Source organism: Prinia subflava, chromosome 9 (assembly GCF_021018805.1).
Source record: "Prinia subflava isolate CZ2003 ecotype Zambia chromosome 9, Cam_Psub_1.2, whole genome shotgun sequence".
NCBI classification, from domain to species: Eukaryota; Metazoa; Chordata; class Aves; order Passeriformes; family Cisticolidae; genus Prinia; species Prinia subflava.
Genome location: NC_086255.1, coordinates 31,563,095 through 31,576,411, shown reverse-complemented (window position 1 = coordinate 31,576,411; position 13,317 = coordinate 31,563,095). Strand labels below are relative to the sequence as shown.

At 46.6% G+C, this 13,317-nt stretch overlaps 1 protein-coding gene across 2 annotated transcripts in view; it reads left to right on the top strand.

Annotated features, from left to right (window-relative positions):
- The window catches only part of PRKG1 (protein kinase cGMP-dependent 1), a 373,799-nt gene that overhangs the window by 147,861 nt on the left and 212,621 nt on the right, over positions 1-13,317 (top strand). The window lies entirely within an intron of this gene.

Genomic DNA, 13,317 nt, shown 5'->3' with positions numbered 1-13,317 from the left:
TCCATAGTGGCTCTGTTTTGTTTAGGCTCAGCTGCCTGGCTGGAGGAGCAGCCCAGCCCTTTACTCTGCTGTTCTCCCCCTCTGCCCCTGTGCTCAGGTGAGACCCTGCCTGCTTAGCTGCCTCCAGCCTGGGGCTTCCCAAAAAAAAAAAAAGGAATCTGGAGCTGCTGAAGCAAGTCCAGAGGAGGCCTTGGGGGTGCTCCAGGGCTGGAGCCCTTCTGCTGTGGAGCCAGGCTGGGAGAGCTGGGAGGTCTCACCTGGAGAGGAGAAGGCTCCAGGGAGAGCTCAGAGCCCCTGCCAGGGCCTAAAGGGGCTCCAGGAGAGCTGGAGAGGGACTGGGGACAAGGGACAGAGGGACAGGACACAGGGAATGGCTTCCACTGCCAGAGGGCAGGGCAGGGATGGGATATTGGGCAGGAATTGTTCCCTGGCAGGGTGGGCAGGCCCTGGCACAGGGTGCCCAGAGCAGCTGTGGCTGCCCCTGGATCCCTGGCAGTGCCCAAGGCCAGGCTGGACTCTGGGGCTTGGAGCAGCCTGGGACAGTGGAAGGTGTCCCTGCCATGGCAGGGGTGGCACTGAATGGGCTTTGAGGTCCTTTCCAACCCAGGGCTGTGTTGGATTGTGTGATTTTGGGATTCAGCTTCTCAGGTGGTGGCAGGAAGCAGGCAGTGTGGGGATGGAGGAGGCAGGAAGTGTTCCAGCCCCAGGCTGCAGGCATGGAAACAGGTTTTTGCCATGTGAAAACAATTCCAAACAGGCCAAACCTTTTTCCCATCCAAACTCCAGACTCCTACCCTGATTGTGTTGGCCAGGGCACTGGTACTTGATGTTTGGCTTTAATCTTTGGCCCTGGCACTTTTGATGTTCCAGGATTACTGAAACTTCCTGGATTGCTGAGGAAAAGTCTCTTCAGGGCACCTTGTCACATGAAGCCACTGCCTGTGAGCTGAGCAATTGTTTGCAGGCAGATGATCAGATCTGGGTGCTTTGTTTTCTGCATGCCCAGAGAGAGCAATATCAGATTTTTTCCCCCCTTTTCCACAGTCAAGACCGGTGACAGAGCTGAGAAGCAAATGGGACTTGTCACTCTGTATTCCCTCCACCATCAGAAGCTGCTCTCTCATGTCCCAGACAGTAATAAATCACATTTGCTGAGCCCAGCCAACGTGCTGATTTGCAAACATGGACTAGCAGCTCATAAGAGAATGCATTTCACATCTGTAGGGAGTAGACGTTGCATTAACCTGGAGTGGTGCAAATTGCAGCAGCAGCGAGTGAAATGAAGCTTTGCTACTTGAAAGTTCAGTGCAGACTTGATGTATGCAAAAGTAATTAAAACTCAATTTGTTGTGTTTTCAGAAGAGACTTCAAACACATTTGACAGAGAAATCACGTCCCTTTATATCACAAGGTGTTTCCAATCTTGTAATTTGCCCATTTGTCAGCTTGGATCTGGAATGAGAGCTCGTACTTCCAAGAAGTTTCTTGCTCAGGCAGTGATCACCCAGCAAGCCTCGTAAGAATAAATAATTGTCCCTACCTCCATTTTTTAGTGGATGTTCCCCAAGATTGTATAAAATGGGTCCAAACCTCCTCACAGCCCTTTGTCTTTTGTTTGAACAAATAACAAACTGGCTTCCATCCCTGGGAATATCTGTTCCCAAAAATGCCACTTCCCCATGTGCCAGGGTTTCTTTTCCGAAGAGTCTTTGTGCTTCACAGCTCCTCAGAACTCCTGGGCTGACCCATCCCTGCCAGCACAGGGCAGGCTTTGCTGGGGGGTCAGCAGTGTTGGGTTTTCCAGAGAAAAGCAAAAGTGAAAAGCAGCTCTGGTGAAATGGGGATTTGAAGGAGGATTTTTGTGTGCTCACAGCTGGCCCTGCCCTGCCTGAGGCAGGAATGAGATGATCTTCAAGGTCCCTTCCCACCCATCCTGGGATTCTCTGTTCAGTGTGGTTTAAGCCCTGGTTTCTTGCTTCAGAGCTGCCACCCTGATTCTCAGCTGATGGCATTTGATTATCTGAACAAACAGCCCTTGGATGATAAATTCCCCTTTTCTCTCTTGCTCAGAATCAAGACTTTCTTTTACGTATTTGTTTTTTCTTCCTTTCTTGCTGTTTTTTATTCTTTGAATCAAATAACCTCAAGTTCATAGCACAGGTATTTTTTTCCAAATTACTGATTTCCCAGTGTTGTCCTAACCACTTCCACCATTCCCTCTCTCTGCTGACTGGAGCAAGGTTATCCCTCTGTGGCCTCCAGGAAAACTCAGCTCCGTATTTTGGCACAAGCAAGGCAGAACAATTCTGTTTAATCCAACCTGTCTCCTATCCTTTCCCCTTTTCCCAGGGAACTCTGGATTTTTGGAGTTCTGTGGAAGGAAACAGCCCTGGAAAAGCTCTGGAAGAAACCACAGAGTCATTTGTGGGACAAACAGGGAGGGAATTGGGGCAGTAAGGGAGCAGAATCTTTTACAGCAGTGAAATCATTATTAGGTGTCATTGTTTCCATGTTATGGTGGAGTGTGGACCTTGCAGGCGTGTGAGGGTCTCCAAGGAATCCCTATTTTGTTTGCTGCTGACACTTTTCTCATATTCCTGCTTCTCTTCTTGATTGTTCTGGTTGCTTTATGAGCCACTTGGCATTTTTTAATAAAATTTGGGTTGAGCCCCTGATGTTATTTTCCCATTTCTTCCTAGAAGAAAACAGCTCTGAAGTGTCCTTCCATTCCCCACAGGATGCTTTGGAGGTCTTAAATCATAGTTAGGTGCAAAGAGGACTAAATATAGGGGTGAAATAAGGAAATCACTGGCATCCATCTCCCTGGGAGGCTGCAGGATAAAATGGGAAGGGGAGCAGCTCCTGAGGGCTCTGCCTGCAGCTTTCTTTCCCAGTGGAGAAGCCTCAATAGAGTTGTTCACTGTGCTGTGAAGGTGGCTGGGAATCTGAGCAGAGCTCCTCTTGGAGGAGAATTATTTTTGTTAAATGGGAAAGAAATTGTTCCCTTACTGCCTTCAGGGGAGAAAAAGCAGAGTGAAATTCTGAAGAGCCTGTTCTGCCAGGAACACTTTGCTGTCAGAAACCTGCAAAGTTTTATTGACCAACAGTTCAAAACCCCTCATGCCTGGACAAGGAATGAAAGCACCAAAGGTGCTGCTGCTTCTGTGTAACTCAGAGCCGAGCTCATGGCAGCTGTCAGGTGAAAACATTGATTTAGTGGAGATCTTCTCCTGCTGCATCCAAGTCACTCCAGTGAGAGCTCTGCCTGCTCAGCCTTCCTGCCAGCCCCTTCAGCCTCACCCCAGGCATTTATTTACCAGGAAAATGTGGGAAATAGGGGAGAGAGGAGCTGTGCTGTGAGAACAAGACCTGAAATGGGAAATGTGGACTCACAGTCATTTGGCACTCGGAGCAGTGTGAGAGAGGTGTTTGGCTCTTTGGTGTCTTGGTTTGGAAAGACAGGCATCTGCCAGGGAAAGCTGGAGCCTTCCTTGAAATGGAGAATTTCAACCCCCTCCCTCCGAATTATTATACTTTTGAAATTAAGAGGCTCTTTGGTAAAGATATGGGAATAGGAATCACAGTTCTTTACTAGGAATATTAAAAATAAAAATACAGTAGTACAAGAAAAGAAAACACTGACAGAGTCAGAACACAGCCTGACACGCTGTTGCTCAGGGTGTTGGCAGCAGCCCAGTCCAGCCCTCCTGCAGTGACAGATGTGGTTCTGTTGCAGCAATGATCCTGGAGCAGGGGCAGTTTCCTCTGAAGGTCCAGTGGTGCTGAGATGGGTCCAGCCTTCCTCTGGGAATGCAGAGCACACAGGCTGTGCTGGGCTCTGAATGCCAGGGTTTATCCAGGTGGGAATGCAGTGCACACAGGCTGTGCTGGGCTCTGAATGCCAGGGTTTATCCAGGTGGGAATGCAGTGCACACAGGCTGTGCTGGGCTCTGAATGCCAGGGTTTATCCAGGTGGGAATGCAGTGCACACAGGCTGTGCTGGGCTCTGAATGCCAGGGTTTATCCAGGTGGGAATGCAGTGCACACAGGCTGTGCTGGGCTCTGAATGCCAGGGTTTATCCAGGTGGGAATGCTGGGCTCCTCCCCTGGGTGCAGCATCTCCCATGGATGATGAAATTGTATCAGCCCTGCAGGGAGCCTCGATGGCCCATGGACAGCAGAGATCCCCTGCAGGGAGGACGGGTCCTGGAAGGGATAAAGAACTCTGCCCCAGCTGGTTTAAAGGCTGGTAATAGAGTACATAATTTTGACTACATCTTGCATTGCAACCTAAGACATTTGGGCTGGAAGGACCAAGTAAATCCTAATCCCAGGTGTCCCTCAGGTGGATTTACCCATCTCCTCATGTTATTTGCCACAGGACGGAGTTGTCAGCACATGCAACACCACTAAGCGTGCAGTGGCCTTTAAAAGTACTATGGCATTGGACCATTCGGCTAAAATTGGACTAAATAACATCCCTCCCCCCACACACAGTTATTGTGGTGTGGCTTGAAGGAGGGAAAGACTTCCCTGGTTTTTGCAGCACCTCTCCTCCTTCAAGGACGTGGCCGGAGGGCGAGGCTGGAAGAGCGATTCAGGATTTGCCCTGAGGAGTCTTTGTGGGATTTCACTGCAGAGCTGTCGGTGTTTGGCACTGAGCTGAGGGATCTGTTCCAGGCAGATTGATGTGTGGGCGTGCACCTGCAGAACAGTGTCAAATATTATGGCTGTGTAAATTTTAATCAGTATTAATCTTTTATTTCTCTGAGTTACAGCTTCTCTAGGAAGTGGCTGTCTCAGGGTTTTTAAATATATCTGTTCTTTTATTGCTGCCTTTCAAGCACATTATGATCCTGGGTAGAAAGGGAAAAAAAGCAATGAGTTTGTGCTGTTTTAAGGGATCTCAGCCTCTCAGTTTATTCTGTTATCTTTGATGAGACTCCAGTGATTGCATGTCCCAGTATCACTTATCAATCATGTATCAAAAGTGATTTTCAGTTTCATTGAAGGATAAATTAAAATTGACTCCTCAGTTCCTCACTTTGATTTGTTTATTGCTTCAGCTTTTGGTTTTGGTTGGGGTTTTTTTGGTTAACATTTTGACAGAGAATCATTAAGGTTGGAAAGGCCTCCAAGATCAAGTCCAACCATTAACCCAGCACTGCCAAGGCACCTCTAATTCATGTCCCTACATGCTGCATCCCCATGGCTTTTCAACACTTCCAGGGGTGATGATTCCACCTCTTCCAGCAAACCCTTCCAATGCCTGGCCACCCTTCTGTTGCCCTGTTCTTTTGGAAATTTTTAGCCTTCTGATTGTTTACTTTATTGGAGTCAAGATTCTCACGCTTCTAACAGTCTCTTAATGTAAAAATAGCTCTGTTTACTTAACGGTAGTTTTTTGTTTACATTCCTTTATGGAGGAGAAAAACTGATGGACTGTCTGTTTGACCAGTGTGGTTGGAGGGGTCATGATCCTATCCTCCAATCCACAACTGGTGCCAGAAATGTATAAATACGAAAGAAAGTAAAGTTCTGCCCCTTCTTTCCTGCTGAAACACCTGTGAGTCGCAGGGTTCTTTTATGTCCAACTGTGTCACCCTTCCTGTGAAGAAATATCTCCCTAAATCCAATTTAAACCTTCCTTGGGGCAACTTAAGGCTGTATTCTCTCGTGCTGAAATGCTCTCAAACTATTTTGAAAAGCCAGGAAATGTAAGTGACAGCTCTGAAGAGCAAGGGAGGAGGTTTGCAACCAGGAAATAAATTTGGATGGCAGGACCTAACAGTTGTTTGGGGCAGGTGAGCAAAGTAAGTGTATTTTCTCAGTGTATTCCACTGGGAACATCTCAGTGTTTTAAGGGGGATTATTTTAACCAAGTGTCTTAGAAGGGCTGTGAAAATGAAACAAATCGGGGGTTAAGAGGTGCTGAACCAAAATTGGGACAAACACTACAGCTCAGCAGGGCATGCTGTGTCCTTCTACAGAATGCTTGGAGGAAAATCAGTTTGCATTTGGGTTTGTTTGCTTTTGAGATTGAAACTTGTTATTTATCGAGCTAAGAGTGAGGCAAATTAGACAGGTGTGCCCTAAAGGGTATTTGAGCTTTTCAGTATTTTATCCAGGGTCAATATGAAACTCATCCCTTCTCTCTGATCACTTTTGGTTCACATCTGGGTTTCAGGAGGACTGGGATAAGGGAGTGTGTGTGAGGATAAACTCACTCTCTGCAGATCTTCTTGAGTTTCAGCTTAACTCCTTGAGTTCCTCAAAAATCAAACTGAGCAAACCACACCTTCTGTTGCTTTCCCCAAGGATCCCAGACTTCTCTCTCCCTCCTTTTGTCAGCCTCCTGATGGATGAATCAGGCAGAGCTGTTCATTTTCTGGGAGCTGTCCAGCTGAGGGGGAGAGTGTGGGATCAGTGCTCGTTCTGGGGGGACACAACCCTGTGTGTGCCTTTATGCTGAAGGAGATCTTACATCACACAAAATATCTGTGAGTCACATGAGAACCAAGGTTGTGCTGGAGTTCTGGAGGTCACCTCTCCATAACCTTGGGCAGGGTATGTTACAGTTGGAAGGATCTTGGAAAACCAGACCAAATATATGTCTGTGTATCTATTTTTTTGGATGCTTTATATGTTTTTTTTGAGGATGTGTATCCTTGGGAGTGGGTCCTGTAACAAAAAAATCATCATCATCATCATCATCATCATCATCATCATCATCATCATCATTTTAAGAGAAAAAAAATCCAAACTAATTTTCTGTTCTCCCCAAGAGGAGGCACCTGGAAAAAACCATTTATTTTGCTTTGGCTGCAGAGTTTCCTTGTGCAGGTCACAGGAGGAGATAGTTGGGAGTGTCCATCCCTGTGCAGGCAGAGCGTTTCTTCTGGGATAATTCATGAGGTGCAGGAGAAGGGAGTACAGGTGACCTCACCCCTGATTAGTGACAGCTGTGTTAATTAACAATACAGCCTCACCTTGATGAGTCACAGCTGTATCCAATAAGGATGAGTGAGGTGAAAGAGGGGTTTGGCTGCTGAGGGGAGGCTCATCATGGAGGAGGAACTTCGAGGAGCATGAAGGAGAGAATCATGAAGCAGGATCCTGAGGAGAGAGGATCACTGCTGTGAGGTCAGTCTGGGTCTGCAGTCACAGTCTAGCTGGGTAAAAGCTGCAGTCACACTCTGCACACTGATCCCTGCAGTCACAGTCTGCACACTGATCCCTGCAGTCACAGCCTGCACACTGATCCCTGCAGTCACTGATCCCTGCAGTCACTGATCCCTGCAGTCACTGATCCCTGCAGTCACTGATCCCTGCACACTGATCCCTGCAGTCACTGATCCCTGCAGTCACTGATCCCTGCAGTCACTGATCCCTGCACACTGATCCCTGCAGTCACTGATCCCTGCACACTGATCCCTGCAGTCACTGATCCCTGCAGTCACTGATCCCTGCAGTCACTGATCCCTGCAGTCACTGATCCCTGCACACTGATCCCTGCACACTGATCCCTGCAGTCACTGATCCCTGCACACTGATCCCTGCACACTGATCCCTGCACACTGATCCCTGCAGTCACTGATCCCTGCAGTCACTGATCCCTGCAGTCACTGATCCCTGCAGTCACTGATCCCTGCACACTGATCCCTGCACACTGATCCCTGCAGTCACTGATCCCTGCAGTCACTGATCCCTGCAGTCACTGATCCCTGCACACTGATCCCTGCACACTGATCCCTGCAGTCACTGATCCCTGCAGTCACTGATCCCTGCAGTCACTGCACACTGATCCCTGCAGTCACTGATCCCTGCAGTCACTGATCCCTGCAGTCACTGATCCCTGCACACTGATCCCTGCACACTGATCCCTGCAGTCACTGATCCCTGCACACTGATCCCTGCACACTGATCCCTGCAGTCACTGATCCCTGCAGTCACTGATCCCTGCAGTCACTGCACACTGATCCCTGCAGTCACTGATCCCTGCAGTCACTGATCCCTGCAGTCACTGATCCCTGCAGTCACTGATCCCTGCAGTCACTGATCCCTGCAGTCACTGATCCCTGCACACTGATCCCTGCACACTGATCCCTGCAGTCACTGATCCCTGCAGTCACTGCACACTGATCCCTGCACACTGATCCCTGCAGTCAGAGTTCAGCAGGAAATAACCAGCAGTGAGAGGCTGCAAGGGAAACCTACAGGAGGAGCTTGCTGCAGCCAGAGTCAGGGAATGGTTGGAGTTGACTAAGCCATGAAGAGGAATAAACCAGGGCCCTTTTCATGCTGTGTTTAACAAGAAGTCTGTGCCTTGGCTCATTTTTACCCTCTAATAAGAGAGCTGCTGCAACAATTAGGGACTCTGCACTTCTTCTTTTAAGGGGAATGTTGGGAGTTTGGTGATGAGGAGGGGATCGGGCACAGCTTGGATTAGAAGATGCTGGAGGGTTTTTTCTAACCCCAGTGACTCTGGGATCTCCACAGGCTGCCACGCTCTGGCTCTCAGTGCTCTGTGCCTTCCTCTCATCCTCTCTGTGCCTACTTCCTAAAGGTAGGTTTTTAGTCCCTACCTTTAAAGCCCAGGGGAAATTTCTTTATCCTTTTTTCAGCTGCTCTCAGTTCTCCCAGTCCCTCTCTGCCCCCAGGCTGCTGTTACAGATTTTGGCAATTGCCTCCTTTTTTTCCATTCTCTGCTTTTCAAAACTCTCCTGTAGCCAGGGTGGAAACTGGGATGGAGCTCTGCTCTTATCTCCAGTAATCCTTTCTCTGGAGTGTGCCTTGATTTAAATCCAAGAGGTGTTCCTGGAATCACTGCTTCAGGCTGCAGACATGGTACACGTTGATTTGTGGCTTCAAGCCCAGTTTCAAAACTATTTCTTAAAAGCCAGTGTTAAAAGGAGTTTGAGGATATCATTTCTTGGTAGCAGGTCCCTGCCAGGGAGGTGGGGCCAGCTTGGTAAATACTTTGTTTTTTGGGCACCTGAGCCATGGGTTTGTGCTGGTGTCAGACTCTTCAAAATAAACTTTGGCACTGGAAATACGCCCCCGGCAAGAGGATTTCCAGGGTCTGGTTTTGGGGAGAGTGTCCCAGTTCCATCACATTGGGACTGCTTCCCCCAGGGGGTTTGGGAGGAGGTAAAATCCATTTGTTCAACCCCAAATGCGTTTGCTGAAGGGGCTTGTAGTGTCAGCAGTTACAGCTGCAGGTTTGAGAGTCAGGATTCAGGTCTTGCTTCATTTACCTTCCTCTTGGGTTTTATCCAACAGGGGTAAAGCTCACTGGAGGGTTTTTGGGCATGGAATATGGATGAGGCTCTGCAGGGTCATCAGTCTCCAGGCTGACCAGCTGCCCTGTGTTCAATTCCTCTTCATTTGCACAGCTCTAAAAGATTGAGCTTTAAACTCTTGCTGCAGGTGCCAGCTTAAAACAAAATAAGCCTGGAAAATGCTATCAGAATTTATTTGGCTTTTCCCAGGGAGACATCTGAGGAAAATGCTATTTTCTCCGTATTCAAAGCACTCTCGCAACAATTTGCAGTGGGAAAGCAACTTGAAATTTGGCAAAATATGCATTATTTATTTTTTTCCTTGCTGATGTTGTGGTTATTCTGTCAAAACTTTTCTGAATTTGGGTAAGGGAGAATCCCATCAGGGCTTACATTTCCCCCATGGACAGGGGCTTGTCACTGTGTTGAAGGGTAACTTGTGCTTTGCCTCAGGTGCTATTTTTGAAAATATATTCAGCCTTGTTCAGGAAAACCTGCAGCTCCAGAGTGATATTTCCTAAAGAAAACTTTTTGCAAACAATCATTCCTCAGTTTTCAGAGCTGAGCTTGAATAGCATCCAACAAATCAAGCTGCAGTCCAAGTGTGAAGCAGGCACAGATGAAATCAAATATTGAACAGTCATTCATGAATTCTGTGCTGAATTGAGGGAATCCTCCTCCCACCCCTCCTGGCATTTTTGGAGTTGTGGGATGAAATTTATATCCTAGGAGTACGTGAGCTTGTGCTGAGCCCTGCTTTTTTACATTCCTCATTTTTCACTGGAAGTGTTTGTGTTTTTCAGCCTGGCATGGGAGTGTGATGAATAATTAGTGCCTTAATGGAAAAATCATCCTTTTTTTTCCTCCCCAAGGGTCCAGGACTTGAAGAGGGCCCAGTAATGTGAATAATACTAAAATCCATTGCTCTTACCCACTGCTGGGGTAGACAACTGAAAATAAGGAATTGGACCTTCCACATGTCTCCTGGGTATGGAGAAATAAAGGGTAGGAATGTCCCTGGCTCATTCCTGCTGTTAGAGCCTTTACTGGACAACAGAGAAAACTCTCTTACTGTAGAAAAATCCACTTGGGGTTCTCAAATACTCTCTTGGATATTCTTGTATGTTTAAAATTTGGATTTGGGAGTCAAGGAAGATTTTGGCTTGGAGCAGCAAGTGCCTTTTCCCCCGTGCTGGGAGGGAAAAGGGAGAGCTGGTAATGCACTGCAAAAATTCAGTCTATTATATAAATTACACACAGTTCCTCAGGTCAGCTTAATCTGTTTTCTTCTGTGCCTGGAAAGAGAAAATCACTATTTAATTATTGGGGGAAAAAAATGATCCTCCTGATTGAGGGAGTCACATGAGTGCAGTTTACTTTATGCTTCCATTCATTTGAGGGACATGGATGCAGTTCAGAGATATTATTTCAAGTTTAATTGGGTGGACTCAGAGTGACAAAACCCTCAGTGTCCCCATCAAAACAAAACCCCTCTGCTTTGCTGTTTTTGGTGTTGTAGGGGATAAAATTGATCCTGCTTTGTTGTTATGTGCTTCATTCATCTGTATTTTTCCTCTCCTGTGGTTAAAATGATCCATGTTTAACTTGGCATCCTAGGAGGTTATTCAGGAATTCACCAGGGCACAGGCCCTGGCACAGGTTCCTCATCCCTGGAAGTGTCCAAGGCCAGGTTTTGGATCACCCTGAGATAGTGGAAGGTGACCCTGCCCATGGCAAGGGTGGCACTCGATGACCTTAAAGGTCCCTTCTAAACCATTCTATGATTTCCCACGTGTAGATGATCTTCCAGGGACTCCTTCCATGATTCCTGAAACTGGGACGGAGACGCACCAGGAATAATTCACTGTCAGCCTGTTTTAAGAAGGGCTGTGACAAAAAATCCCCCAAATCCTGGCTTTAGTTTTAATATTGTGATTATTCTTCATTCTGAAGTGTAACACTCCACAGTCATCAAGGGGAAGATTGCCGGTGGCTGGGGCAGAACCCCGTCAATAATTCCATGAGTAATGCCGGCCATTAGCAGTTTGTGTTTCCAAACCAGAGCTGGTATTAGCACATCTTCATCGGACCCACCGGCTCCGAAGTCAAGCAGCAACTTAGCAATTAAAACTTTAATTGCTCCACAATTGAACTTGCAACTACAATGTAATTAGCGCGCAGAGTTTAATCTGGGAAAGCAGAGGTCCAAGGCTCAGGCTGTGTGCTGGGGACCAGGGCAGCAAGGGAAGCTGTTTCCTCTTGGAAAATCCCCAAGGATCGTTCAAGTCCAACTCCTAGGACTAGTTTTTCATAAGAAAAGCTTAATTTCCTAAAGTTTGAGTGAACCTCCCAGAAATCCTGCAAGGCATCAGGATGAGATGAGGCTCTGGCACAGGTTGCCCAGAGCATCTGTGGCTGCCCCATCCCTGGAAGTGTACAGGGATAAAGAACCAAAGAACTGAGACTTGAGTGTCTGCAGAACCCAAAATATTTCGATTTCTGCATGGTTCAAGGGGTTTTTGAAGGGATTTCAGTTGGGAGCAGGCTTGTGGCATGTGGAAACATCGATCTCTTTTATTGACCTTGACTCTGGTCACCTTCTCATGTTTGTCCTGGAAGGGGAATGGCTGGAGCCCTTGGAACTGGGGAACTGCAGACACTGAGGTTTTGATTTTATGCTCTGTTGAAAGATCATATGGATTGCCCATGGTTATAGAATAACTTCTTACAGCTGACAGAAAAGTGCTTTTTTTTAGTGCTAACTAAAGCTCCCCAAAATCAGCTCAAGCTGTAAATCAAATATAATGTTGAATTCGATAATTCTCAATATTTAGATTGAAACGCAGCATTTTCTGATTCTCCTGCCTGGAGCAAAGCATCTTGTGCATTATTTAGTGTTTGTCTGATGGAGATGCCCAGGCAAGCTGCAGATGCATCTCCATTAATTGATCAATATTGTGTTGTGTTTCGTTTGGTTCCTTTATCTGGCTGATGCAGCAGAACAATTTGTTTGCTCCATGGAAAACTGCGCTGTATAGACTGCCAGGTAGGAAGAGAAAATGGGGAAAATCTACGACAGTCCTTTGACTTTTTGATTCCATGAGAGGTGAAGTTTGCTCACGGTCAGGGCATCTTATGGTGAGATGTTTAAAGTTCCAGATTGTTTAGTTACACAGCAGGAGAAAGGGAGGCTTTCTCCAGGATAATAAATTGTAATTAAAGAACTCATTAATTAAAAAAACCACAAAACATCATCTTATCTAGTCTTGCCAATATTGTGCTGGGAAATCTTCTCGATATTTTTAAAACAGGTATTTCAATTTCATCAGCAATATGTTTCCTGTGCTCCCCAGCACTTGGGAATAGTGTGATCCCATCTGTGCTTTACTGCGCAGAATTGTCCCTCTTTCTTTGGAACCCATGAGCCATAAATCAGGTAAAGTCATTGCCTTTGCAGGTTTCTGTTATACAGCTTTATCCAGCAAAGCTATTTGCAGAAAAGCTGCTGAAGCTCGGTTCTATTAAACAAAAAAATTACATTCTTCAAAATAATTTGGGAATCTCTGAAGTGTGTGAGACCACACTAAAGGCTGATATTACTCATTCTTGAGATGAACAACTATTTTCGTGCTTCTTGTTAGGTTGATACTTTATATGAAGAAATGAACCAAGCATTTATAAAGATAGTCATAAAAGTTAACTTGTAATGCAGATATTTGAATCCCCCCCCAACTCTGCTTCTGTTCTACAGAAAACACTGCTGCCATTTTATACTCCCACAGCCCAGGTAACCTTTAGGCCATAATATGTACCAAACAGCCACTTTCAACTTGATAAATAATCACCTTTTCCAACCTGAATGAATCTGTGTTTCAGTTCTCTGATTGTTCTCCACGATCCCTGAAGCTGTTTCCCAGTTTGGGGTGTCAGAGGAGGCTTTTTAGTGGCCACTAGGATTCAAAACCTTTGCTCTTTTTCACCACTCTTTGTTTTTGGCAGGAATAACCCTGTGGCCCCCTCACATCTGTCCCCTCTC